This window comes from Sus scrofa, chromosome 16, assembly GCF_000003025.6.
Source record: "Sus scrofa isolate TJ Tabasco breed Duroc chromosome 16, Sscrofa11.1, whole genome shotgun sequence".
Classification (NCBI taxonomy): Eukaryota; Metazoa; Chordata; class Mammalia; order Artiodactyla; family Suidae; genus Sus; species Sus scrofa.
This window is the reverse complement of record NC_010458.4, coordinates 18092501-18118700: the sequence shown is the minus strand read 5'-3', so window position 1 is coordinate 18118700 and position 26200 is coordinate 18092501. Positions and strand designations below refer to the sequence as shown.

At 43.7% G+C, this 26200-nt stretch overlaps 1 protein-coding gene and 1 pseudogene across 1 annotated transcript in view; one reads left to right on the top strand and one right to left on the bottom strand.

Moving 5' to 3' along the window:
* PDZD2 (PDZ domain containing 2) overlaps positions 1-26200 on the bottom strand; it is a 415428-nt gene that overhangs the window by 236840 nt on the left and 152388 nt on the right.
* On the top strand, positions 18371-20350 carry LOC100627979 (annotated as a pseudogene).

Genomic DNA, 26200 nt, shown 5'->3' with positions numbered 1-26200 from the left:
CTGAACTAAATTGCCTGCCCAGAACTGGAAGAAGAGAGATTCTTTTTTTGCCTTGGGCACCTGACCATATCTAAGCTGGGATTGTCCTCCCTACTCTAACCACCTTCCTGACTCACCTCTAACCAATTCCTAGTCGCCTCTCTGGGCTCAGCTCACACATCATCTCCAGAAATCCCCAGAAATCACACATCAGCTCATACATCATCTGACCTTCCCCTGGAATACATCTGGGGCCTTCTTTGTCACTCCAATAGCATCCTCACCACCCATTCACTTGTCTAATTACCCTTTATAGTCTGAGAACTCTTTTAGAATAAGGTCATGTGGCCCTGTTTACTATTTTATTCCCAGAGCCCAGCACTATGCCTGGCATATACAGGTGCCCAGTGAATGAATGAGTGTAAAACAGGACATTTCTAAATTTATATGTTCCTGAAACTGCTTACTGAGTGCCTACTATGAATCAGGTATTAGTTTAGGCCCAGGGAAAACAGCTATTACTATCTTAATACTAAAAACAGAAACAGTAAAAACTACCATAGCTAATGTTTACTGGGCCTTTGCTATGTGCCAGGGATTGTGCCAAGCTTTTCTATATATTCTTTTAATCCTACCTCCCAATACCCACGTGGCAGGTACTATTGCTATTTCCACTGTACAAATGAAGAAAGATGCCAAGCCCCTCCTGTGGACCTTAACGTGAAAGAATCCCTGACATTTAAGTACTTCCAGGTCTATTTACATGGGCTTAAGTCACAACAACTAAGAAAATATTACTTGCGACTTACTGACTTACTTCACTTAGCATGATAATTCTCTTTCTTACTTCACTTAGCATGATAATGTCTAGTTGCATCTGTGCTGCTGCAAATGGCGTTATTTCATTCTGTTTTATGGTGGAGTAGTATTCCATTGTATATATGTACCACACCTTCGTTATCTATTCCTCTGTCAATGGACGCTTAGGTTGTTTCCATGTCTTGGCCACTGTGAATAGTGCTGCTATGAATATAGGGGTGCATGTATCTTTTCGTCTGGTTTTTTTTTTTTTTTGTCTTTTTGCCTTTTCTAGGGTCGATCACGCGGCATATGGAGGTTCCCAGGCTAGGGGTCGAATCGGAGCTGTAGCTGCCGGCCTACGCCAGAGCCACAGCAATGAGGGATCCAAGCTGTGTCTGCAACCTACACCACAGCTCACAGCAACGCCGGATCCTTAACCCACTGAGCAAGGGCAGGGACTGAACCCGAAAACTCATGGTTTCTAGTCGGATTCATTACCACTGCACCACTATGGGAACTCCTTCTCTCTCTTTTTTTTGACCATGCCGGTGGCACGTGGAAGTTCCTGGGCCAGGGATCAAACCAGCACCACCGCAGCAACCCAGACTGCTCCAGTGACAATGCCAGATCCTAAACTTGCTGCACCAGAAGAGAACTCTTTTTTTTTTTTTCTTTTTGAATTGTAATTTTGTCTGGATAGATGCCCAGAAGTGGCACTACTAGATCATATGATAGTTCTATGTTTAGTTTTCTGAGGAACCTCCACACTGTTTTCCATACTAGTTGCACCAACTTACACTCACATTCCCACTAACAGTGTAGGAGGGTTCCCTTTTCTCCACACTTCTCTAGCGTTTGTTATCTGTAGACTTAATAATGATGGCTGTTCTGATTGGTGTGAGGTGATACCTCATTACAGTTTTGATTTGCATTTCTCTAATAATTAGTGAGGTTGAGCTAAAGAGTTTTAAGATAAGTTGGTTAGAAAGGATCGCACAGCTACCTCTGTCCTTGGCGGATGAGCTGTTAGAATCCCAGGGAATCAGCTGCCTACAACCTCTGAGTGGTGCTTTGGTGGTGGAACCCATATGCCTGTAGTCCCGCCAGTTAACAGCAGAATCTGCCACTGAGCCTGATGATAAACTCAGGTGATTCTGCCCACAGAGGACTATCACATGATGACCTTCAGAGTGAAACGCTGGGAAGGGTCTCAATGGAGCACCAACAAGAACAGTAGCGGAGACGTCATCGAACTTTTCCAAGCAGATGGCGGGACTCTTTCTGTCCCGCCTGCTAACACCGGCTCTGCGAGTGGCAGAAGTCAAGGACTTGCTTTCATGGTAACCTACCACCTGTCACAGAGGCTGTAGCTTTCTCAACTACTCCTGATAATGTTTAACAAAATAACCTGACAACTGTGAGCAGCCAGTTGGCTTAGGCAACACCCTCTTCCCTACCTTGGTCTCTTGGAGAACACCCATTCATCTTTCCCCACGATGGTCAACGCTCCCCACCCCCCACCCCCTGCTGCAAAGTCCTTCTTGATGATTCATCTTCCCTTTAGAGCTCTGAGGAATCCTCCAGTTGTCTCTGTGTGGTTGAGATCCTTTCGATAGACTCCAGTCACCTAAGATAACCTGATAAGCATCTTCTTAAACCCTGAGAAAGTCTAATTTAGTGAAACTTTAGAATGTGACTTATTGAGGCAAGGGCCATATTAGGTGCTGAGAAAACCTGGATGAGCTGCACTGACCATGGGCCCAGTGAGCTTAGAGATGGTGGAGGGACAAAGAAAGCAACAGGCTTTGGCTACTGCAGCAGGGGTAACTGCTAAGTCCAGGAGCCATGAGAAGTCCATCAGGGACACCTGATTAGATTTGGAAGATCAAGGAAGCCTTCCAGAAGATGTGACTGTAAGATGAGCCCCGGGGATGAGCAGGAATTAACAAGGTAAAGAAAAGACTGCAGAAGAGGAAGTGCGAAATGCAAAAGTCCAGAGCCCAGACCACGGCAACATGCACTGAGGATTACAAAGTCCAGCCCAGCTATGGCATGTGGTCAGCTGGGGGTGGAGTAAGGAGTGTGGAAAACTGGACAGGGCTGGACAAGCAGGGCTTTGTGAGGCAGTGGTTTGGGCTTCATCCTTGAAGGGCTTTTAGTAGAGGAATACATGAACAAATTTCCATGTCAGAATAGACCATGCCAGTTCAGGAGAAGAGAATAAATCAGAAGTGCAGTTAGATGGGGAACAGAAAGGGGGCAAGAGGGAGTTCCTGTCGTGGCTCAGCGGAAACAAATCTGAGTAGGAACCACGAGGTTGCAGGTTTGAACCCTGGTCTTGCTCAGTGGGTTAAGGATCCAGCATTGCTGTGAGCCGTGGTGTAGGTCACAGACGTGGCTCAGATCTGATGTTGCCTAGGCTGGCAGCTATAACTCTGATTAGACCCTTAGCCAGGGAACCTCTATATGCCACGAGTATGGTCCTGAAAAGAAAAAAAAAGGAAAGAAAAAAGAAAGGGGTAAGGAAGCTGTTGTATGAATCCAGGCAAGACAAGCAGGTGCCTGGGGTGGGGGGCAGGGGGAGGGCGGTGGTGGTCTCTGTGGGCCCACACTTCCCCTGGATCGCTGATAAGACTCCAGTATGGCTATTTACACACTCTGTGCCTCTGCTAGACTGTCAATTCCTTGAGTGCAGAAATTGGCATTTACTCATCTCTGGAGTCTCAAGTGATGAAGCTCTCAGTAAAGGAGAGAATTCCTTAATTCCAAAAATGATTTCCTTCTGCTGGATTCCTCATCATCAGACCCCCCACCGCCACCCCCTCTCTGCCACTGCTGCCTGCAAAAAAAAAGTCTCCTCAGCAACTACGGTACCACTTCTACATTTGGTTACTCCAAGTTGTAGGGTGACTCCCAACACACTTCACAAAGCACAGACTTGGATCTGTAATCTTCAAAGCCTCCCGAAGAGCACAGCGTACCTCTCCCTCCAGCCCAGCTCATCCCACTGCTCCTTCCAGTCAAGACTTCACACACATTCGGCTTAAAGTGCCCCTCCCCCACCACCTTGACAGTATCCCGGGGGGGGGGGGGCTCACTTACGTGGAGCAGCTATTCTCTCCCATCTGATTTCCTAAATCCATCTCATTATTTAAGTCTAAAACTAAAACAATCCCACCATCTGCAAGAAGCATTTATGAACTTCAGCTATTCGTGACCTCCAGCTGACCTGGTGGAGACCACCCCCCAACCTTAATCCCATTAAAAGGTACTCCTGTCAACCGCATATGCCTTGATGTTTTCCCCTCAAGGACATTATACAGAGTATTACAGAGTCATGTCCTTGTCTCTACCTCCCTTGCCTCTACCAACAAGCTCCTACTCCGTGTTCCCCTTGCCCTGTTCCTGGACCAGCCAATGTTCCCTTCTTGTTCCAGCCCACAGGGGTCACTGCCTTTGACCTACTCCCAAGGACTGGGGCTTGGCCAGGAGGAACTCAGAAGCAGAAAACCCAGGCTGGCCCACATCTCAGTCTTGCCAGCTGGCTTCCTAACAGTGAGCACTGTGTCACCCAGAAGGACTTTCTACAGACTCTCCAGCAGAGTTAAAGGTGATTAATATCCTAGAGGTTATTCCTTTCCCTGGAGGTTTTCATCTAGATGGGGCTGGTGCCCTTCCTTCCACAGGTTTGTACTAAAGCTGCCAGGTAAAATATAGGAGATTCAGTAAAATTAGAATTTAAAGTGAAAAACAAATACCTTTTTAGTATAGGTATGTCCCAAATGTTGTAGGGGACTTTTTTTTTTTTCTTCGCTAAATCTGACAACTCTAGGTTGTACTTGCTACTAAAGTTTTTACAAAAATCATACCTACACTTATAATAGGCAAAGAGGTATGCAGAAAACAAAACATATATACATTGTTAAAACTTGGGACCCTTGAAAATATCCTTTGTGCTGTTTCTTACTCTGATGGACATCTCCTTACAAGGATGGGTTTGCCATCATCTTTATAGCTCACTTGAAATCCCTCACCTCTGCCCAGCCTTCCTCACTCAGTTTATAATTCTCTTCCCATGATCACTCTTTGCATCATTAAGTTCAGCCACTTTGACCCTTCTTCCGTTCCCAAGCAATTACTATTCAATTGGGTGCTTCACCTTGACTTGCTCTGTCTTATGATGATAAATCAAAACATCTCTTTACAAGTCAGTGAACCACATTAAGGAAACACTGCCTGGCTAGTAAGTGGTTCCCTGATTCTTCCAAATTGACTTCAAGGATCAGATGCCTTACCTGCCCTGTGCTCTCCAACTTTAGGAAATCCTTCCAGAAAAGCAACTCCAGGACCCCAACCCTAATTCTGATCTGGTCCACCATTACTCTCCATCAGCTGGAGAAGGTCCTAGTTGGGAACAGCAAGGAACAGACAAAGCCCTGAACAATTATCTCACGAATGAAACAAATAGGTTCCTCCTAGAGTCCCAGGGGACACCTCAACCATGTTGTTTACAAAAGCCACGCTGTTTACAAACGGTGCCACATCTAGCATTGCTCCAGGCGTGGAGACTTGAGCCCATTTACAAATGTATGTCTGGAGGAAAGGACTTTCAGTTTGCACAGAAAGTAATTGGGATTATGAGCGAGAGACAGAATCAAACTCAGAGGATACCAGAGTAGCCGTTAAGAGGTGATGAGACATGGATGCTTCCTAGTTAGGCTGGTTAGGAAGAAAGAACATTAGTGAGCTCAAGAAAGAGCTGATAATGGATCCAGGGGGAAAAACACTTTGATTTACCAGAAGAACATCATTAAAGACAGCCATGGTGGTAGAGAGGTAGATAACATCATTGTTATTTAAAACTTCCATTTTATTACTAGTATTAGCATCATTTCCCTTTATTGCTTCATCCTCACGAGAAAGCTAAGATAGATAATGATTACACTCTGTCCCAAGGAAAAGACTGTAGTAAGCAGGATGTAGGAACTTCAAGGGACCCAGGTTTCTTGACCTCCGGTCCAGGGTGCCTTCCTTGCCTAGCAGAGAGGTGCTTCTTTATTAGGAACCAGCTGGACCCTGGCCAGGAAGCCAATTTCAGACTCATCCCAGTACTTCTGGAAGGATGTGCTGGGATTTCAGACTACGCTGTGTCGGGGTGAATAGCCAAGGACGAAAAGGGGGCCTGGATCCTGGCTCTTTTTGCCAGCTTGGATTCTCTCGTCTCTAGTTGGGGTTAATACTAGTATGGCAAAGAGGTGCTGTGAGCTATCGCTGAGCTGGTACATGTAAAGTGCTGGCACCTAGTTGCAATATGCATACACACTATGATTAAGAGAGATCTCTGGAGTTCCTGTCGTGGCTCAGTGGGTTAAGAACCCAACTAGTATCCATGAGGATATGGGTTCACAACTCTAGCCTTGTTCAGTGTGTTAAAGATCTGGCGCTGCTGAGGAGAGCTGTGGTGTAGGTTGCAGACGAAGTTCGGATCCTACGTTGCTGTGGCTGTGGGGCAGGCCAGCAGCTGCAGCTCCGATTTGACCCCTTGCCTGGGAAATTCCGTATGCTGCAGTTGAAGCCCTGAGAAAAGCAAAAACAAAACAAAACAAACAAAAAAACCTCACACCAGAGACTTCTAACTGTAGGTTCAGGAATCTAACCTGTGTTCAAATCTATGCAAATCCCCACAAAGGTAGGGATGAAATGGATGAGAGGTGGTAGTTTTTGAAAGCTCCCGAAAGGCTGGTCGAGTTACATGTTCTCTGAAATTTTTTTTGTGTATGTCTTTTTGTCTTTTTGCCATTTCTTGGGCCACTCCCATGGCATATGGAGGTTCCCAGGCTAGGGGTCCAATCGGAGCTGTAGCCACCAGCCACAGCCACGTCTGCAACCTACACCACAGCTCATGGCAATGCAGGATCCCTAACCCGCTGAGCAAGGCCAGGGATCGAACCCACAACCTCATGGTTCCTATTTGGATCCGTTAACCACTGAGCCACGACGGGAACTCCCCACATGTTTTCTGAATTGACATGAGAAAGTTACAAGCTAATAATGACTCCCATTTGTTGACTGCTCACTGTGTCAGACACCATGATAAACCTTTACATGCATATCCGCATTTACTCTCCCAGGACCTTACGAGTCAGGAATGGTTTTTCTTTACTCCAGCTTACAGTTAGGGAAACCTTGGTTTAGTGGGGTGAAGAAATTGCCCATCGTTACACATTTCATAAGTGCTAGGATCAGGATTCATTTAGTTTATGCTCTTCAACACGAACAGCCCAACCAAACCAGTCTGGCAAGGAAGGGTGTGTGTGTGTGTGTGTGTGGTGTGTGTGTGTGTGTGTGTGTGTGTGTGCCCTCAGACATTCGGAAGAAAATACACTAAGTATAAGCAAATACAAGCACTACCTCTGGGTAGTGGGATTACAAGTGGTCACTTTCTTCTTTTTGTGTTACTGAACTGAGTATGTGCTGCGCTTTTCATTTAAAATATTCTTCATGTTGTTAATACAAACTTCGTAAACCAAAACAAGGCTTCAAAAATATAATGAAAATGACTACACCTTGGGCACATATTGGGGGAGGAAAGATATAAATCATCATGGCATTTTCAAGGTCCGCTGTAATTGAACGTTCAAGTTTTTCTTTCAGTCAAAGAAAGCTTCAGAATAAAACAAGCTTCTTGGAAATAAAAATGATATTCCTCCCTGCCAAATCCTCAAAGCTCAGGTTCCATGAGCCCCATCTTTTGGGCCGAAGATCTGAGTTCTAAATCTTAAATGTGCTTATGATTTGAGCATCAACACTAATCCAAAGATTTTTCAGTGATTTCCTCTAGAAGACCACCACCGAGTTCTTACAATCTGCTTTGTTTTACTTCATTTCTTCTTTGCACGACTGTTTATAACTGAGTCGCAACCTCTTTTTCTTCTCTGGTCATTGACTAAGGATAAAATGATGAAAGATCCCAAGCAAACATTCATCTTACTGTTTGCTCTAAACTCTGAAGTCTTCTTCAAGAGGACTGCGATGATAAATTAAGAGTCTGTACCCCTGTAAACAGAGCTGGTCCTCAAAGATGACCTCAGTGGGGGAGGAAAGGAATTGAAAGCAAATCGAAGGAACGCAAACATGATGACCTTTTCCTGTTTTTCTGCTCTTGGCAACAGTGCAGGAGGAGGCGTGAGAGAGCACCACGACCTCCAGAGCTGGGGCCAGTCCCGGTGAGAGCTCCACGGAGTCCCCAGGTCATGTGATCAGGGAGCCGCCAAGGGAGGCCACGCCCTGCCTTCCATCCCCTTTAGAGATGGTGTGGAAAAGGCGGGAAGAAGCTCTCCTGGGAGCAGAAGGTTTGGAGTTCAACTAAGCCCGAGTCCAGGCTGTGTTCGTGAACCTGACCTCCTGGGACTGCCCAGATCTGGGATTATCTATGGTGGGTCCGGGGCCCTGGCTACAATGCAGAAGGGGCAGGGCCAAATTTACCTGGATACCAGACTCCTAAATCAATGAAAAACCACCACTGCAGAAACACCCTGGACCTGTGAAGAAAACAGGCATGACTGATTTGTCTAGCCTGTTTTATTTCATTTAATCTTAGAGAACAATGCTTCCAGATAAGTTTTAGGTTTTCTGTCTTTTTTTTTTGTTTTGTCTTTTGTCTTTTTTTTTAGGGCTGCATTGCGGCATATGGAGGTTCCCAGGCTAGGGGTCTAATCAGAGCTACAGCCCGGCCTACGCCACAGCCACAGCCAACTCGGAATCCTAACCATGTCTGCGACCTACACCACAGCTCACAGCAATGTCGGATCCTTAACCCACTGAGGAGGCCAGGGATCAAACCTGCAACCTCATGGTTCCTAGTTGGATTTGTTTCCACTGCGCTGTGACGGAAACTCCCCAAATAAGTTTTAGAAAACTGGGGAGTTCCTGTCGTGGTGCAGTGGTTGCGGGTTCGGTCCCTGCCCTTGCTCAGTGGGTTAACGATCCGGCGTTGCCGGGAGCTGTGGTGTAGGTTGCAGACGCGGCTTGGATCCCGCGTTGCTGTGGCTCTGGTGTAGGCCAGTGGCTACAGCTCCAATTCGACCCCTAGCCTGGGAACCTCCATATGCCGTGAGAGCGGCCCAAAGAAATAGCAAATAGACAAAAAAAAAAAAAAAAAAAAAAAAAAAAAAAACTAACCTTCACATTGGCATGACCTGTTTGAATTTTGGTCATTCTCTTTTTCAAAGTAGTCAGGTGGGGTTAATGATCAAAGTCTTCCAGACTCTGATTCCAGAGACCTGGGATTGTCTGGGCTTTGGAGGAACGTGCTTATGCAAATCTCTCTGGGTATATTTCCTGCTCCAAGGGTTTTTGGAGTTTAAAACATACCCCAGATTCGGGTTCAGACTTCCCATTGTGGCTCAGCGGGTTAAGAACCTGACTAGTATCCATGAGGATGAGGGCTTGATCCCTGGCCTTGCTCGGTGGGTGAAGGATCCAATGGATCCAGCGTTGTCAGTAAGCTGTGGTGTAGGCTGCAAATGCAGCTTGGATCCCGGTTGCTGTGGCTGTGGTGTAGGCTGGCAGCTGTAGCTCCAATTCAACCCCTAGCCTGGGAACTTCCATATGCTGTGGGTGTGTCCCTAAAAAGAAAAAAATAAAATAAAATAAAAAATTAATTAATTAAAAAAATACCCGGGGTTCATAAAATCTGAAAGTACAGAATATATCTTTAATGTTAATTTGTTTCTTTGCAGACTGAAAATGTCCTTGATAGAATTTTGTGTATTTTACCTGTATTTCCACAATTAACAGATACCAGATGTGTATATATTCCTTCATTTGTATTTCAGCTCCTACCTTCTTTAGTCTCACTCCACTGTATTTTGAGGTACGGTTATCAGTCAGGGTTTGAAAGGCAGAACCACTAGGACTCACACAGAGAGCCGGCAGGGCAGGTCACTGGGTAGGAAATCCACAAGTGGAGTAGGGGAGAGCCAGGACCGTGGAAATGTGTAAGGAAGAGCTGGACCAGACAGAGGGGACAGGGACCCGACCCTCACATCAGCGTCCAACTGGGTGGTTGTGCTGACCTGCAGCCGGAGCTGAACACACCTCTGGCTCAGGGATGGGGAAGCTGAAGGAGGAGACCAGGGGTTGGAGGAGGGGCTGGCCTGGCTGCTGCCCGGAGCTGCACGCCCTGCCCTGGGCTGGGGCTGGGAACTGAGGGAGGAGATGCGGTAGGAGGAGGGGCACAAAAGTGTGCCTGCTACACCACCCCAAAGAGGTGAGTTGGCAGAGAATGGTGCCCAGGGCACCACCTTTTGAGCACGTGCATATGGGCACCGGGGACACACACACCACAACACCACACCACACACACACACAGAGCTGCTGCTTCACTTATACATTCTAAATCTGGTGCACAAGGCCTGCCTTGGCTCACACTAGCCCAGAACTATGCAAGGAGGACTTCTGGGAAACACAGCTCTAGCTTAGTTCAGTCACCCCCCAACCCCCCAAACTCCACCAGAGCCTTCACTTCACACGCAGGCTCTCAGGGCGCTAGCCCCAGAGTGAGGCCAGGAACATCTTATCACCAACATGGTACAGAGCAGGTTGGCAAACCTGTTTTGTAAATGCCAGAGAGCCAATAATTTAGGCTTTGCAGGCCACATATGGTCTCTGTCTTATTCTCTTGGTGACCTATTAATGTAAAATCCGGAGTTCTCTGGTGGCTCAGCAGATTAAGGGTCTGTCATTGTTACTGTTGTGACCCTGGTTACTGCTGTGGCATGGGTTCAATCCTTCATCTGGGAACTTCCATCTGGCACATTATGGCCAAAAAAAAAAAAGAGTAAGATCTAAACAGACGTTTCTCCAAAGAAGATATACAGATGGCCAAGAAAACACATGAAAAGATGCTCAACGCCACTAATTATTAGAGAAATGCAAATCAAAACTACTATGAGATACCATCTTACACCAGCCAAAATGGCCATCATCAAAAAGTCTATAAACAATAACGAGTTCCTGTCGTGGTGCAGTGGTTAACGAATCAGACTAGGAACCATGAGGTTGCAGGTTCAATCCCTGGCCTTGCTCAGTGGGTTAAGGATCCGGCATTGCCGTGAGCTGTGGTGTAGGCTGCAGATGAGGCTTGGATCCCTCGATGCTGTGGCTCTGGTGTAGGCCAGCAGCTGTAGCTCTGATTAGACCCCTAGCCTGGGAACCTCCATGTGCTGCGGGAGGGCCCTAGAAAAGGCGAAAAGACAAAAACCAACCAAACAAACAAAAAAACACAATAAATGTTGGAGGAGGTGCAGAGAAAAGGAAACCCTCCTACTCTGTTGGTGGGAATGTAAATCAGTGCAACCAGTATGGAGAACAGTATGGAAGTTCCTCAAAAAAACTAAACATAGAACTTCCGTATCATCCAGCAATCCCACCCCTGGACATCTATCCAGAGAAAACCATCACTCAAAAAGATACATATACCCCAATGTTCACTGCAGCACTGTATACAATAGCCAAGACATGGAAGCAACCTAAATATCCATTAACAGAGGAATAGATAAAGAAGAGGTGGTGTATATACACAATGGAATATTACTCGGCCATAACAAAGAAGAAATAATGCCATGTGCAGCAACATAAATGGACATAGAAATTATTATACTAAGTGAAGTTAGTGAGAGAAAGACATCAAATGATATCACTTATATGTGGAATCTAAAAAAAAAAAAAAGGATACAAATGAACTTATTTGCAGAACAGAAACAGATTCACAGACTTTGAAAAACTTATATTTACCAAGGGGCACAGGTAGAGGGGAAGAAGGTATGGACTGGGGGTTTGGGATAGAAATGCTCTAAAATTAGGTTTTAATGATGATTGTACAACTATAAATACAATGAAATTCACTGAATTTAAACACAGTAAAATCCACTCTCAGCTGGCAAGCAGGAGTTTGCTGTTCCCTGGGAAAGGGCCCCAGCCTGACAGTTGGAGACCTGACTGCTCCTCCCAGCTCTGCCACGGATTCCCCAGAACCTGGAGTATTTCGGACTTGTGCAGCACCAAGAATGCACACCCAAGACATAGTGAGCCTGGATTTTGAGAGGAGGAGGTCCAGGCATGTGAATTCTGTCTGAAAATTCAATACAGATTCTTATTACAATATTTATTATTATTATTATATAGATTCTTACTGGGAATTAGCTAAAATATACCTTTCCTCTTCTTTCAAAAGCAAATTAAGAGTTCCCATCGTGGCACAGCAGAAACGAATCCGACTAGGAACCATGAGGTTGCAGGTTCAATCCCTGGCCTCACTCAGTAGGTTGAGGATCTGGTGTTGCCATGAGCTGTGGTGTAGGTTGCAGATGTGGCTTGGTTCTGGCATTGCTGTGGCTCTGGCGTTAGCTGGTGGTTACAGCTCCGATTAGACCCCTAGCCTGGGAACCTCCGTATGCCACGGGTGGCAGCCCTAAAAGGACAGAAAAGACATTAAAAAAAAGCAAATTAATATATGTAATTTATTTTAATAATCCTGGATAAACTAGATACCTTTATCCAGGAACTTCCAGAGGTGATCAGAAAAGCCCTTGCCTATCCTTCTACTTTTGTTATTAGAGCACTATCTTGGAGGGAGAAAGAAAGGAAGATTTAGATTGAGCTGTGGAAATTTGCAAAAATCATGTTTGTGTGCTTGTTTTTGCAAAAACAATAAAATTACTACTTGTTTATAGAGAAGAGGCTGAAATAAGCTTACACAAACACCGCCAGCATGTTATTTTTTGTAAGGATACATTTCAATCTATTCTAAAACATGTAAGTCAGCCTGGTGAACTGGGAACACCAATATAGAACGCCTTTTTGCAAACACAGCAAATTAAAAAGCATATAACATATAATGCTTCTATCTATTTTCAGGTGGACAACTATGGAAATTCCAAATCTGGATCCACTGGGTTTAAGACTACATTCTCCATCACTGATGCTTCTGCCAGAAATAATGGGACTGATTCAGAATCCACAAACCCGAGACCTTCATTTTAAGAAGGAATATTTACCTTACTCAACAAATATTTCTTGAGGTTTCATTATGTATGGGGTGCTGAGTTAATCAGTTTTAAAAATCACTGGAGGAGAAGATGAGCTTGTTTCTGTACCTGTCCCTAGATGAACTTGACCACTTAGGAAAGCGAGATCCTTGGGCTCAGAGATAAACTTTTAGAAACATTACATGGAAGAGCAGAGAGAAGAAAGGTACAGAAGATACTTGAGGAATAACAACATGCAATGCTCTCGTGTGTTAACAGTTGGATCAATGATGCCCACATGTCAGTGGTCACCCTCTTATTGTGTTATCTCTGGATTGTGTATACTGGATAGACTCCAGGATAGAAATGATTTCCATTGTCTGGCTCTAAATCATAACATACAGAGTGTTCTTTCTCTGTCTCAAGAGCAACTGAGAGTCGAGTCCATCTGACTGGGCCATCAAAATTATGAAACAACACCTTTTTTTTTTGCTTTTTGGGGCTGTACTCACAACATATGGAGGTTCTCAGGCTAGGGGTCCAGTTGGAGCCACAGCTTCCGTCCTACACCACAGCCAGAGCAACACAGGATCTGAGCCATGTCTGCGACCTACACCACAGCTCATGGAAACACCAGATCCTTAACCCACTGAGCAAGGCCAGGGATTGAGAACCTGTAACCTCATAGTTCCTAGTTGGATTTGATTCTGCTCTGCCATGACGGGAACTCGCCCAAACAGTAGATATTTCTGAAGAGCCAATATTCCTGAAGAGCTCAGGTTTTTTTTCCTTTTGATCACTCCTTACTCAGCACAGCTAATAACAGAATGAAATAAATCTCATAAAGATATGTTTCCCAGTCACTGAACTATTATTTTTCTCCACAGGCAGAGGTTACCCATCAGTTTTAATGCTTGAAATGTCAGAATGAAAAAGTCACCAGGAATGGGTGCTGTGGAATGTTCTGTGGAGCAGAAAGATGTGCACACGGGTATCACCATGAAGTCACAGTTTTACGGTCATTTCTCTACCTTCTATTTCTGTTACAGAGTCAAAAAAAACTTGAAGGGTGTCCATAAATTCAAGCAACTCTTTGTCACTTCATCTTGAAATGGATGTCTTGTTATCATGCAATCAGCCATGTTAAACTCCAGGAATCCCTTTTAACTTTGACTAAAGTGGCATACTAGTTAAAAATGGAGAGTATAAGCATGTCTTATTCTAGGAGTTCCTATCGTGGGGCAGCGGAAACGAATCCAACTAGGAATGATGAGGTTGCAGGTTCGATCCCTGGCCGTGCTCCGTGGGTTGGGGATCTGGCGTTGCCGTGAGCCGTGGTGTAGGTTGCAGATGCGGCTTGGATCCTGTGTTGCTGTGGCTCTGGTGTAGGCCAGCGGCTATAGCTTGATTAGACCCTTAACCTGGGAACCTCCATATGCCACAGGAAGTGGCCCTAGAAAAGGCAAAAAGACAAAAACAACAACAACAACAAAAAGCATGTCTTATTCTACATCTTCACTCCTTGGCGGTCAGTGGCTAGTGACAGAGGAGGGGGACCACTTACTCCAACTGGTCATGTTATTCTTCAGACCCTGAGACCCCCAGAGGGGAGTCAAGGGGTAGAAGAAGGTTTTTTTTTTTTCCAAGTGTTTTCTCCTCTTGGCAATGGGACTAGCTTAGCTTCCAGTGCTTTTTGTTCCTGAAGTTACTTTGTATTAAATTTCATCCAGAAAAATGTCCAGCCATGGGATCAAGTTCTGCATCAGAGATGAGAGAGCTGGACAGTCCTTAAACCTCTCCTCCCTGAAGCACCCCGCATCTCCGGGATGCTCAGCAGGGCTCAGGCACATGTTGACAGGCCCAGAGGGGGCCCCATGACTTCACTTCCATGGTCACGGCCCCACTAGGTGAGTCTATGTGGGGTCTAGACTCATGGCCCTTCTACCGGCTACCACATCAGCTCTTCTTGACTGCCATCCATTTGGAGGGTTTTTAAGCTTTTCAGATGATGTTGATCAAGCAGCAATAATATTCTAGGTCAATGCCACCCTCAAGGTCCAAGGTGAGAGAGTCACCAGACTAGGCACAGGGCACACTAACATCTTTCAGAAGAATAGAAAGCCCTGTCCCCACTGTCTTCACAGGGGATCCTAGAAGGCTCAGGAAATTGGAATTGATTCACATTTCTCTGTCCACCTTTGTTTCTAGTGGTCATTTTCATGTTATTGTCAACAAGTGTCTTAACCTTTCAATGAGTTTTGGGAGGGGCCAAGTACAGTTGACCCTTGAACTACACATTTGAACTGTGAGGGTCCACTTAGACTTTTTTTTTCCCATCTTTTTGTCTTTTTAGGGCTGCACCCGTGGCATATGGAGGTTCCCAGGCCAGGGGCTGAATTGGAGCTGTAGCCTCCAGCCTACACCAGAACCACAGCAATGCTGGATCCAAGCCACATCTGCGACTTACACCATAGCTCACGGCAATGCTGGATCCTTAACTCACTGAGCGAGGCCAGGGATCAAACCCACATCCTCATGGATGCTAGTCGGGTTCATCAACCACTGAGCCATGATGGAAATGCAGTGTTGTTGTTGTTGTTGTTTTTTAAAGTAATAAATAACTCCAGTATTTCATGATCCCTGGCTGGCTGAATTGGCAGGAGGCAGAACTGTGGATACAGAGGAACAGCACAGATAAAGGGCACCGTAAGTTATGTTCAGATTTCCCACTGCAAGGAGGGTTGTGCCCCTAACCCCTGAATTGTTTAAGGGTCAGCTGTATTCACTGCACTTGTTTATCCACTCATCCATCAGCAGACATTTGGGTTGTTTACCTTTCAGCTATTGTAAACAGTGGTGTTACAAACACTGACGTGCAAATATCTGTTCAAGTCCTGCTTTCAGTTTTTTTGGTTATGTACTTGGAAATGCAATTGTCAGTTCATGTGGTAATTTACAGTTATGTTTTTTGAGGAACCATCATACTGCTTTGCACTTTTTATTTTATTCACCACTCATGGTAAAAAGTTGTAGAGAAGATATAAAACAATATCTAAGTATGTATGGTCTGGACCCTGGATATTTTGGCCTGTACTCTTTTAAAGCACTCTGTCTTCTGCTAGGGTGAAAAATTCCTTACAAAGGCAGAAGTGTATTTTAATCATTTTTATTAGGTATTTCAAGTCCTTTACTTTTATCCAAGCTCTTCACTCAGTTTCCAAGTTTTCCCACCCTTGGTTATTCTTTGTACCATTAACTTCAACCACCTTGACCCCTTTTCACTTCCCTAGCAATTGCTCTTCAATGTCGAATCACTACGATTTAGCATCTTGTTTTATCCTCCATCAGAACATTTCCTTTTCTACTGGCTAATGATCCATGACAAGGGAAAAACACCAAAAGGGAGCTGGGTCCCCACACCTCATAAATTGCTCCAAGGAAGGCCTTCATCCTCTTCCTTTCCCACTGGGGGAATTCAACTGGAGTGACTTTGGAACATAAACACCGACTCTGAGAGGTGCCACAGTGGCTCTGAATTAGCTAGAGAAGCCTTGGTCAGGAAAAGCAAAAAAGTCTGCATGGAATGATAAATCTTCCAAAGGCCTCTGAGAAACTGGTCCTCCATCTGTACAAATCAGAAAGTTTGGACATTGTGCAAAAGTCCCATGAAAACCCATCTAGCTTTATCCTGAAGCGATTCCAGCTTTCCACATTTATGTGGATGATCAAGTGGGTCGGTGAGTCTTGGAAAAAGGGATAGAGGAGAATTACAGCCAATACTCTAGGGCCTGGTTTGGTGATAGGAAGATGGTTGTGATGATAGACGAATTGTGTGAGGCAGGAGAAGCTTGACAGAGATAAGTGGGTGCCCTGAGGAAGTTAATCAATTTTAAAAATTCTAAAATTAAATTTAATAAGCAAAATAAAGATGCCATTAGATAAAATGTGTTAAAGGAGTATTTTAGGGGAGAAATATGAACAATCAGAGTCAAACAGAGCTGGGGGAAAAAAAAAAAACCATGATGGTGCTGGACAGGAAAGTTATCCTTTTACTTTGGTTAAGGGGACATGTGAATAACAAGTAAAGGGTGTGAGGAAGGGCTCTGTGGTGCTAGTAAAGTTCTGTTGCTTGATTTGGGTGGTGGCAAATACAAAAATTCACTAGCTGAACACATGATTTGTGCCTTTTTCCTTATGTATGTTATACTGTAAAAGTTTTTTAGAGGTAGCATTTCTGGAATGATGAATAGGTCTTCCAAAATCCATTTCTCCATAAAAGCAATAAGAACACCAGAAAAAATTATCAAAGGAAAAATTTTCAGAACTCTGGAGATTAAATAAAGGTTTGAAGCAGTCTAAAAAGCACCTGTTCAAGAAAAGTGGCTGAGGAGTTCCCATTGTGGCTCAGTGGTAACAAACCCGACTAGTTTCCATGAGGTTTCGTGTTCGATCTCTGGCCTTCCTCAGTGGGTTAAGGATCCAGTGTTGCTGTGGCTCTGGTGTAGGCTGGCAGCTACAGCTCCAATTTGACCCCTAGCCTGGGAATCTCCATGTGCCACAGGTGTAGCCCTAAAAAAAAGCCCCCCCCCCAAAAAAAAGTGGCTGAATCGAAGAAAGCACAGTGAGCTTTATGGCATTTTAACTTACACTATTATCATCTCTTTCCCCCTACCCCCACAGCCTCAAAAACCAACAGTCTCGGAGTTCCATCGTGGCACAGTGGAAACGAATCCAACTATGAACCATGAGGTTTTCGGGTTCGATCCCGGGCCTCGCTCAGTGGGTTAAGGATCCAGCATTGCTGTGAGCTGTGGTGTAGGTCACAGACGTGGCTCAGATCCTGAGTTGCTGTGGCTGTGGTGTAGGCCGGCAGCTGTAGCTCTGATTAGACCCCTAGCCTGGAAACCTCCATATGCCATGCGTACAGCCCTAAAAAGACAAAAAGACAAAAAAAAAAAAAAAAAAAAACAACAAAAAACCCAACAATGTCACAACTGTGCTAGTTGTGGAAATGAGCAGCCTAGCACCCAATTAGTCAGCGCAAATTTAGAGGTCCTCAAAACCCTATCCCCAGAGAACTGTCGGTATGGACCAGTCTGGCAGCTCTCTGAAAAGCTCTATTTTCAGGACTTAACTTTATTTGACCTGATTGAGCATTTACTGCAAGAATAGTACTAACCCTAAGTCATTTATTGAAAACAATCAGTGACAATTGTTTAACATGTGTAGCTTCCTGAGAAAATATTTGCAAATCATATATTTGATAATAAGAGACTTGTATCTAGCATACATAAAGAAATCTTAGGGAGTTCCCATCGTGGCTCAGTGGTTAACGAATCCAACTAGGAACAATGAGGTTGTGGGTTTGATCGCTGGCCTTGTTCACTGGGTTGAGGATCTGGCATTGCCGTTAGCTGTGGTATAGGTTGCAGACGCGGCTTGGATCCTGAGTTGCTGTGGCTCTGGTGTAGGCCAGCAGCTACAGCTCCAATTTGACCCCTAGCCTGGGAACCTCCATATGCCACAGGAGCGGCCCTAGAAATGGGAAAAAAAAAAAAAAAAAAAAGAAAGAAAGAAAGAAATCTTACAACTTAACAACAAAGGCAAATGATCCAATTTTAAAATTAGCAATGGATTTAAATAGATGAAAATATATACAAATGACCAAAAGCACATGAAAAGGTGCTCAACATCATTAGTCATCAGGGAATGCAAATCAAAACCACAATGAAATACCACTTCACACCCTAGAATGGCTATAATAAAAAAGACCAAGAATAGCAAGTGTTGATGAGAATGTGGAGAAATTAGAACCCTCATAGGCTGCTGGTGTGAAAGTGAAATGGTATAGCCCTTTTGAAAGACAGTATAGCAGTTCCTCAAAGACTTAAACATAGAATTTCCATATGACCATCAGTTCCATTCCTAGGCATACATCCAAGAATACTAAAAACATGCCCACACAAAAACTTGTACACCAATGTGTGCAGCAGCATTATTTGCAATAGTCAAAAGTGGAAATGTCCCAAATGTCCATCAATTAATGGTTAAACAAATGTGGTATATCCATACCACGGAATACTAGTTGGTATTATAAAGGAATATAGTTCTGAAAAGTGCTGCAACATAGATGAACATTGAAAGCATTATGCTAAGTGAGAGAAGCCAGGCACAAAAGACCACATACCGCAATACCCAGAAAAGGCAAATCTATAGGGACAGAAAGTAGATTAGTGGTCACCAGGGACAGGAGAAGGGAGAAATGGAGAATGACTGGTAATGGGTGTGGGGCTTCTATATGGAAGGATAAAAATATCCTAAAGTAGATATTGGTGATATTCAACTCTGAATATATAAAACAACTCAATTATATACTTTAAAAGGATAAATTTTATATGTGAGTGTGCCTTAATAAAGCTATTGTAATGATTCTGGGCATGCCTGGGTTCCTTATGAACCCTTCAGACTCCATGGCTGTCATTGCTGCCAACATCTTCAGCATTCCATATTACCAGCAAAATGAGGTCCATGGCTTTGCACACAGTGTTCTCACCAGTGGTGTGCTGGACCAGGTGGCTAATGCCACAAAGACCATTTTGTGTGAGACCCCAACTGGCTAGAAGTTTTTTTGGAATCTGATGGATGCAAGCAAACGGTCCCTCTGTGGGGAGGAGAGCTTCAGAACCAGTTCTGACCACAGCTGTGAGAATGACGGACCCTGGGCTGTCCTTGCTTGGTTCTCCATCCTAGCCACCTGCAAACAGAGCGTGGAGGATATTCTCAAAGATCACCTGCAAATTGATTTTGGGGCCGGGACTTCTTCACCAGGTATGATGACAAGGAGGTGGAAACCGAGGGTACAGACAAAATGATGAAGGACCTGGAGGTCCTGATTTCTGATCACTCCTTCATGGGGAAACAGTTCCCAGTGGGTGACAGAGTTTACACTGGGGAGAAAACTGATAACTCTGAATACAGTTATCCCACGGATGAAAGTGTTTCAAGAAATCAGAGCTTGCGGCTCATTTCTGCAGATGGTTCTCCCATCATCTTTTGACTGAGTGACAGTGGGAGTGTGGGCACCACCATTTGACTGTGATATGGACAGCTATGAGAAGGACCCAGGGGCTTATACTAATGTCAGCTCCTTTTCGCATCCTAGTGCATTGCTGCCGTGTGGGTGTTTGTCTCCTTAGCACCAGGTCCTGTTTCCACTACAGTGTGAGATGGAGACTGGGCATCAACTAGTGAGGCCAATTTTCATCCTTAGGCTCTGCCCATGAAATGACAGAGCAAGTTCCTTTCCAAGTCCTTGGCGAAATGTGTCCTCCACTTACTGTTTACATGTCATCCAGCAAAATGCAATTTCTGGTGCCTTCTCTCCAATCAGTTCTTTCCTCAGAGTGAGATGTACATATATACAGATTTCAACATAGTCCCACCATTCGCACAAATACTTTGGGATTTTGTTTGTTTGTTTGTTTTTGTCTTTTTAGGGCCACACCCACGGCATATGGAAATTCCCAGGCTAGGGGTCAAATGGGAGCTGTACATAGCCACAGCCACATGGGATCTGAGCCACATCTATGACCTACACAACAGCTCACATCAATGCTGGATCCTTAATCCACTGATCGAGGCCAGGGATCGAACCTGCATCCCATGGATACTACTCAGGTTCGTTACCACTGAGCCACAAGGGGAACTCCTATTTTGGAATATTAAAGCAAAATATGCTAGCAAAAATAAATATATAAAGCAACATAGTTCAAAGATTCCTTAGTATCATTATTAATCATAACCCTGCACGAGGGGTGAAGTGTTTTCTAAGTTTCTAAGACATGAATGCAAGCCATCTCTAAAGTCAGGGATGTTGTATGTCTTGTACACCAATATTTCCCAAATACATACAATCAGGGCTAAAACACTGTAGGCAGTCAAGAGATATTCTTACATGAATAAAAGAGTAAAGAGATTAGAAACAGTTTAGATCCAGATTTCCTGCTTTCTATTCCTTCTTCCACAGTGGAGAGGTGTGGTAGAGAGTGATTTCACGAATAAGGAATGTGAGTGACCAGGATGCTGCCTACAGAAATATTACTATACCTCCTCACTGAGAAGTGGGTGTGCTGTTTACTTAAGATGGAGGTGCTCTCTTTGGGGACAGATATGCTATTTGGGGGACAGGTAGTCAATGGCAGAGCACTCTGGCCTAAAAAAAACCTCAGGTCTTAGAGGCAGGTAGGCCTGGGCTTGGTTTCAGGCTCTGTTCCTTAGCAGGTATGTTTGCCTAATCCTTCTCAGCCTAAATTTCTTCATCTATAATGTGTTGTTGGGTTGTTGTCAGAAATAAATAAGAGTGTATTAAACATATGGCTCATATGCATAACATATAACAAATATTTTCTTTCTTTTTTTTTTTAGGGCGGCACCCGTGGCATATGGAGGTTCCCAGGCTAGGGGTCGAATTAGAGCTACAGCTGCAGGTCTATACCACGGCCACAGCAACATCAGATCCAAGCCATGTCTTTGACTTATACCATAGCTCACGGCAACGCTGGATCCTTAACCCACCGAGTGAGGCCAGGGATCGAACCTGCATCCTCAGGATGTTAGATTCATTTCCATTGAGCCACGACAGGAACTCCTATACCGAATATTTCATTGACATTATTAACACCATTATGACTGAATGGGTTTTTCAAATACCTTATAAAAAACAGAGATGGGCCAGTGAAAGTTGTGAGGCCTCACTCCTACCCTCCCAACATGGTAGCGTTGAACAAAGAAGAGAAAAACAATGACTTGTCCCTCAGCCATAGCCCCCACGCCCCAGCAGCCTTCAGGCTGGCTTGAAACCGACAGTTATCCAGAGGTGTGGTGGTAAAAGGTATGAGATAGGAAATATCTCACCTTTTGGAGAAAAGAGGGGGACAGGCAATTTATGCCCATGCCAAAAATTACCCTCCCCCATTTTATAATGGTGCCATATTTAGTTGTTTTTCTTATTAAAAATGAACACATGCCCATAAAAATGCAACTTATGTCCAGGTCTATAAAGGAGAGGAGGGCCAATTGAACTTGAGCTGGTGCCTATCAGAAGTTGTAACCTCGTCAGAAAGAGGGGGACAAAGAAGCTTTTATTTTGCTTGACACAGATTTAATAACATCCCTGGAGAAACCGGTTGCAGTGTTAGAGAATACTGTCTAATTGCTGGGAAGGATGTGACTGTTAAAGATTTAAATTAGGTAAAGCAACGGGCCCCGTGGTAGGTCCTCAGTAAATGGTCACTGCTATTTTCAACACTGTTTTCTTAAACACCCTCGGTAGAGTATGCACTCCTGTGAAACAAACTTAATTGAATAGTGCCCTCCAGAGGCCACGGGGATTCAACTGTGCTGACAGTTGGAAAAGACCAAAGAGAAACTCAGTTGTACGAGGACAAGGAAATCAAGTGGAAACAAGCCTAGTTAGGCACCGTGGGAACGAGTGCTGGGAACTGCAAGTCCCCGAGCCCCTGGGAGCTCCTGTCCCATCCCTCTCTCTCTGGGGACACTGTCTCTTGGCCCTGCATCTCCACTCTGTGTTGCTCTAATGGAACATCATCCTCTAGAAGTCTGCCCTTTTGTGACTTCAAGCATGTAGCTCTGGCTCTCCCTGGACATGATTCTGGACTTGAGTCCGTTTGACCTTTCAGCTCATCTCAAAGAACTAAGCAGATTCATCTCCGCTGGTTTGACTCCAGAGTCCCAGGACACAAACTAATTACCAGTCTAGAGGTTGGGTTTAACTTATCCATCTCTGGTGACCAGATCCTGGAGGTAGGGGTGTGTGTGTGTGTGTGTGTGTGTAGGAGGAGGGAGATAGGGCCAGGGTCACCTAGTACACAACAGATATAGCACACAGAGAATATAAAAACTATAAGAGGCATTTCAAATAATCTCCTAACAATGAGCTAATATTGATAGTGTTTACCATGCACATCCATCCTACTAAGAGCCTTAAAACAATCATCTCATTTAATCTCACAACCGTCCCATGAAATTTGATCCTATTATCATCTCCCACCTTCACAAGGAACTGTTGGTAACAATGGTTGTATATACTTCAGTAATCTGTTCAGTGCATTTTATTCTTATTTTACAGATGAGTGAACAGAGGCTTAGAGAGGTAGAGTTTATTACCTGACTGGGGAGAGATGAGATTTACACATGTGAAATGATGAGTAAATGACACGGAGTGATTAAGTGCCAAATTGTGTGTTGCCACTGTATTCATTTTCATTGCTGTGTAACACATCCCCACAAATATAGAAGCTTTGGGGCAAGCCCATAGGTCAAATGTATAGCACCGAACAATGGGGCTTTCTGCTGGGTGTTTCATGAGAACGACATCAAGGTGCTGGCTGGGGCGGCCAACAATCTCATCTGGGGCTCAGGGGCCTCTTCCAGGCTCGTTGGTTGTTGGCAGAGTTTAGTGCTCTCAGTTTTAGGATGGCGATCCCCATTTTCCTGCTAGTCGTCAGTCACCAACTGCTCGCAGGTCCTAGAGTGGCACCTTTCCACGGCCAGTTCACACCATGGGTATTTGCTTTCCTTCGGGGCAGCAGGAGCACATCCCCTTGGCTGCCCCTTCTGCTATTAGCCAGACAACGCTCTCTGCTTTTCAAGGACTCCTGTGATAAGGTCAGGCCCACCCTTCTTAAAGTCAACTGTGATGTGATATAATCATATCATGACAATAAAATCCATCCAATTCCGGGGGATACCGGGCTGTGTACAAGGTGGGAGTGTGTGAAATCCTGGGTGCCGTCTTAGAATCCTGTGTATTATACCCCTGAAAATAGATTTTGTATGCGCAGGTCAGAGCTATTCCCAGGAGGGGGAGAAGGTTTGTGTGTGTGTCTTGGTGGGGGTTAGGGTTGGACTGGGCGTTGGGCCTTGAAGGATGGACCATGCTGGAAAAGACAGCATTCCTCTGAGATGACGGCCTTAGAAACTCAACACCATCATTCAAGATAATTTGGGGAAATCAATGGGTAAGAATTTCAAACAATATTAGAAAAAAATTTCAGCACCAAGATCAAGGAGGAAGCTGGTACTACTAGATGTTATGACATGATCAAAATACTAAGTGATGAGCATGAAAATAGACATATAGATGAGAACAAAAACAGAACACCTCAAAAGAGAAATGTATTATATATGTATGTGTATCAGAATAAATCAAGCGTCACAAATGAACTGAAGAAAATTGATTATTAAAAAATGATGTTTGGATAACTACACAGAAACTTAGAAAAAAAAGAGACAAAATTTCCACTATAATTTGAATAATTCCACAATTATTCAAAATAAATGCCAGTGAAATTAAAATTTAAATTATAAAGATAGATTTAAAATGCAATCATGAAAATTGGTAGAAGAGAGTTTCAGGTCTTTGGGATGATAAGGACATCCTAAGATTAAAGCAGATTAAATTGCAAAGACAATTACAAAGAACAAACTCAAACTCATCCACAGAAAGAGTTAAAATTTCTACACAGTAGTAACAAAAATTTATTAAAAGATTAAGGGGGGGACTTTTAACTGCATAGGGATTAAAAGATTAAGACCTATAATATCTAAACACATATTCCAATGCTGAAGATTAGAACTCCCACAAAGAGTAGACAAAAGACATGAATAGGTGATTTAGACAACAGGTAAAATAAGCTAGGAAAAAAAAAAAAACTGGCGGAAAACTGTCAAATTCTCTGATTAAGTCAATGCAAATTAAAACTATAAAAGTGATCCCTATTTCAATGAATTTAGTTCAGTTCTATTAAACATAATTTTAAATCATAAAACCCAGTCCTGAAATGATCCTTGTACAGTGCACTCACACATTTTTGGTAAAAGTATAATTGGGGCAAGCCATTTGTGAAAAGGAATTTGGTAAAATGTCCTTCGATGTAGTACCTTCATTCTAGGAAATCTGTCCCAGGAGCATGATTCAAATGGCAAAAAAGTCCTGGTCACAAGCATTTTAAATGCAGGATTACACATAATATTGAATAACCGAGAATAACAGAAAGAGCATACTTAACCTTTTAAATTGTCATTGATGATTGTGCTTATGAAGACTATTAAGGTGTAACGTGTTTGAATACGTTACGTGGAAAAAGATACTACTGAATTCTGCCTAGAGGATAACTCAATATTTTAAAAGTGTTTCTATGGTATTGGTGAAATTATCAGAAAAACAGTACTTTTACATACTGTCATTAGAAACACAAATTAGTATACCTTCTTGGGCAAAACAATCTGCAATGAGTAAAATATTTTAAACGTGATGTGTGGAGTTCCCTTCATGGCTCAGGGGTTAATGAACCTGACTAGGATCCATGAGGTTGCGGGTTCCATCCCTGGCCTCGCTCAGTGGGTTAAGGATCCCGGTGTTGCCGTGAGCTGTGGTGCAGGCCACAGATGGGGCTTGGATCTGGCACTGCTGTGGCTGTGGTGTAGGCTGGCAGCTGTCGCTCTGTTTCAATCCCTAGCCTGGGAGCTTCCATATGCTGCAGGTATGGCCCTAAAAAGCAAAAAATTAAACAAAACAAAATAAAATTAAAAAAATAAAAAATTAAATGTGATTTGTTTGCAGATTCCACTTCTAGGACTGTATCCTTCACATAAACGTGCATGTACACACATAGAGACATGTGAATGTACGATTTATTGTAGAATTGTTGACACAGCAAAGATTGTACAATGAAAATGCCCACTGATTGGTGACTAGGTAAATAAATCACTTTAGAACCTTTTAGTGGGATATTATACCGTTGTTAAAAAGAAAAAGAGGGAAAACGATATGTTCTTCTGATTGAAACAATCTCTAATATAGGTTTTTAAATTTAAAAAAAATAGTTAAGATGCAGAATAATGTGCAGACGGTGTGCCCTCATTTGTATAAAAGGAAAATAACACAGAGAACCTGTATATGCTTAGAGAATTCTTGGAAAGATACCCCCAAACTGGTAACACTGGGGCCCTGGGGTGCAGCTAGAGAGTGGGGTCTGAATTGAGGAGAATTCTCATTCGCTGCCCTTCTGTTCTATTTGAATGTTCTGCCATGTGCAAGCATTACTTTCCAATGGCAAAATAATAGTTAAGAAAGGTCATCTGAAAAATGTTTTGCAGAGGAACAGAGATGAGATGGAAATAGATCTGTTGAATTAGTGTGTTAGGGCGATATTCCACATGGTCCCAGATTAGATATTAACATAGAAAAATTAAATTAATTGAGAATTAGAGTAGTAGAATGGCAAGTCATTCTTTCCTCTAAAATGCAATTTCAATATTGTTTTAATGTTGCCAGTGAAATAAATGAAGATTAGTGTGGGGGGAGGGAC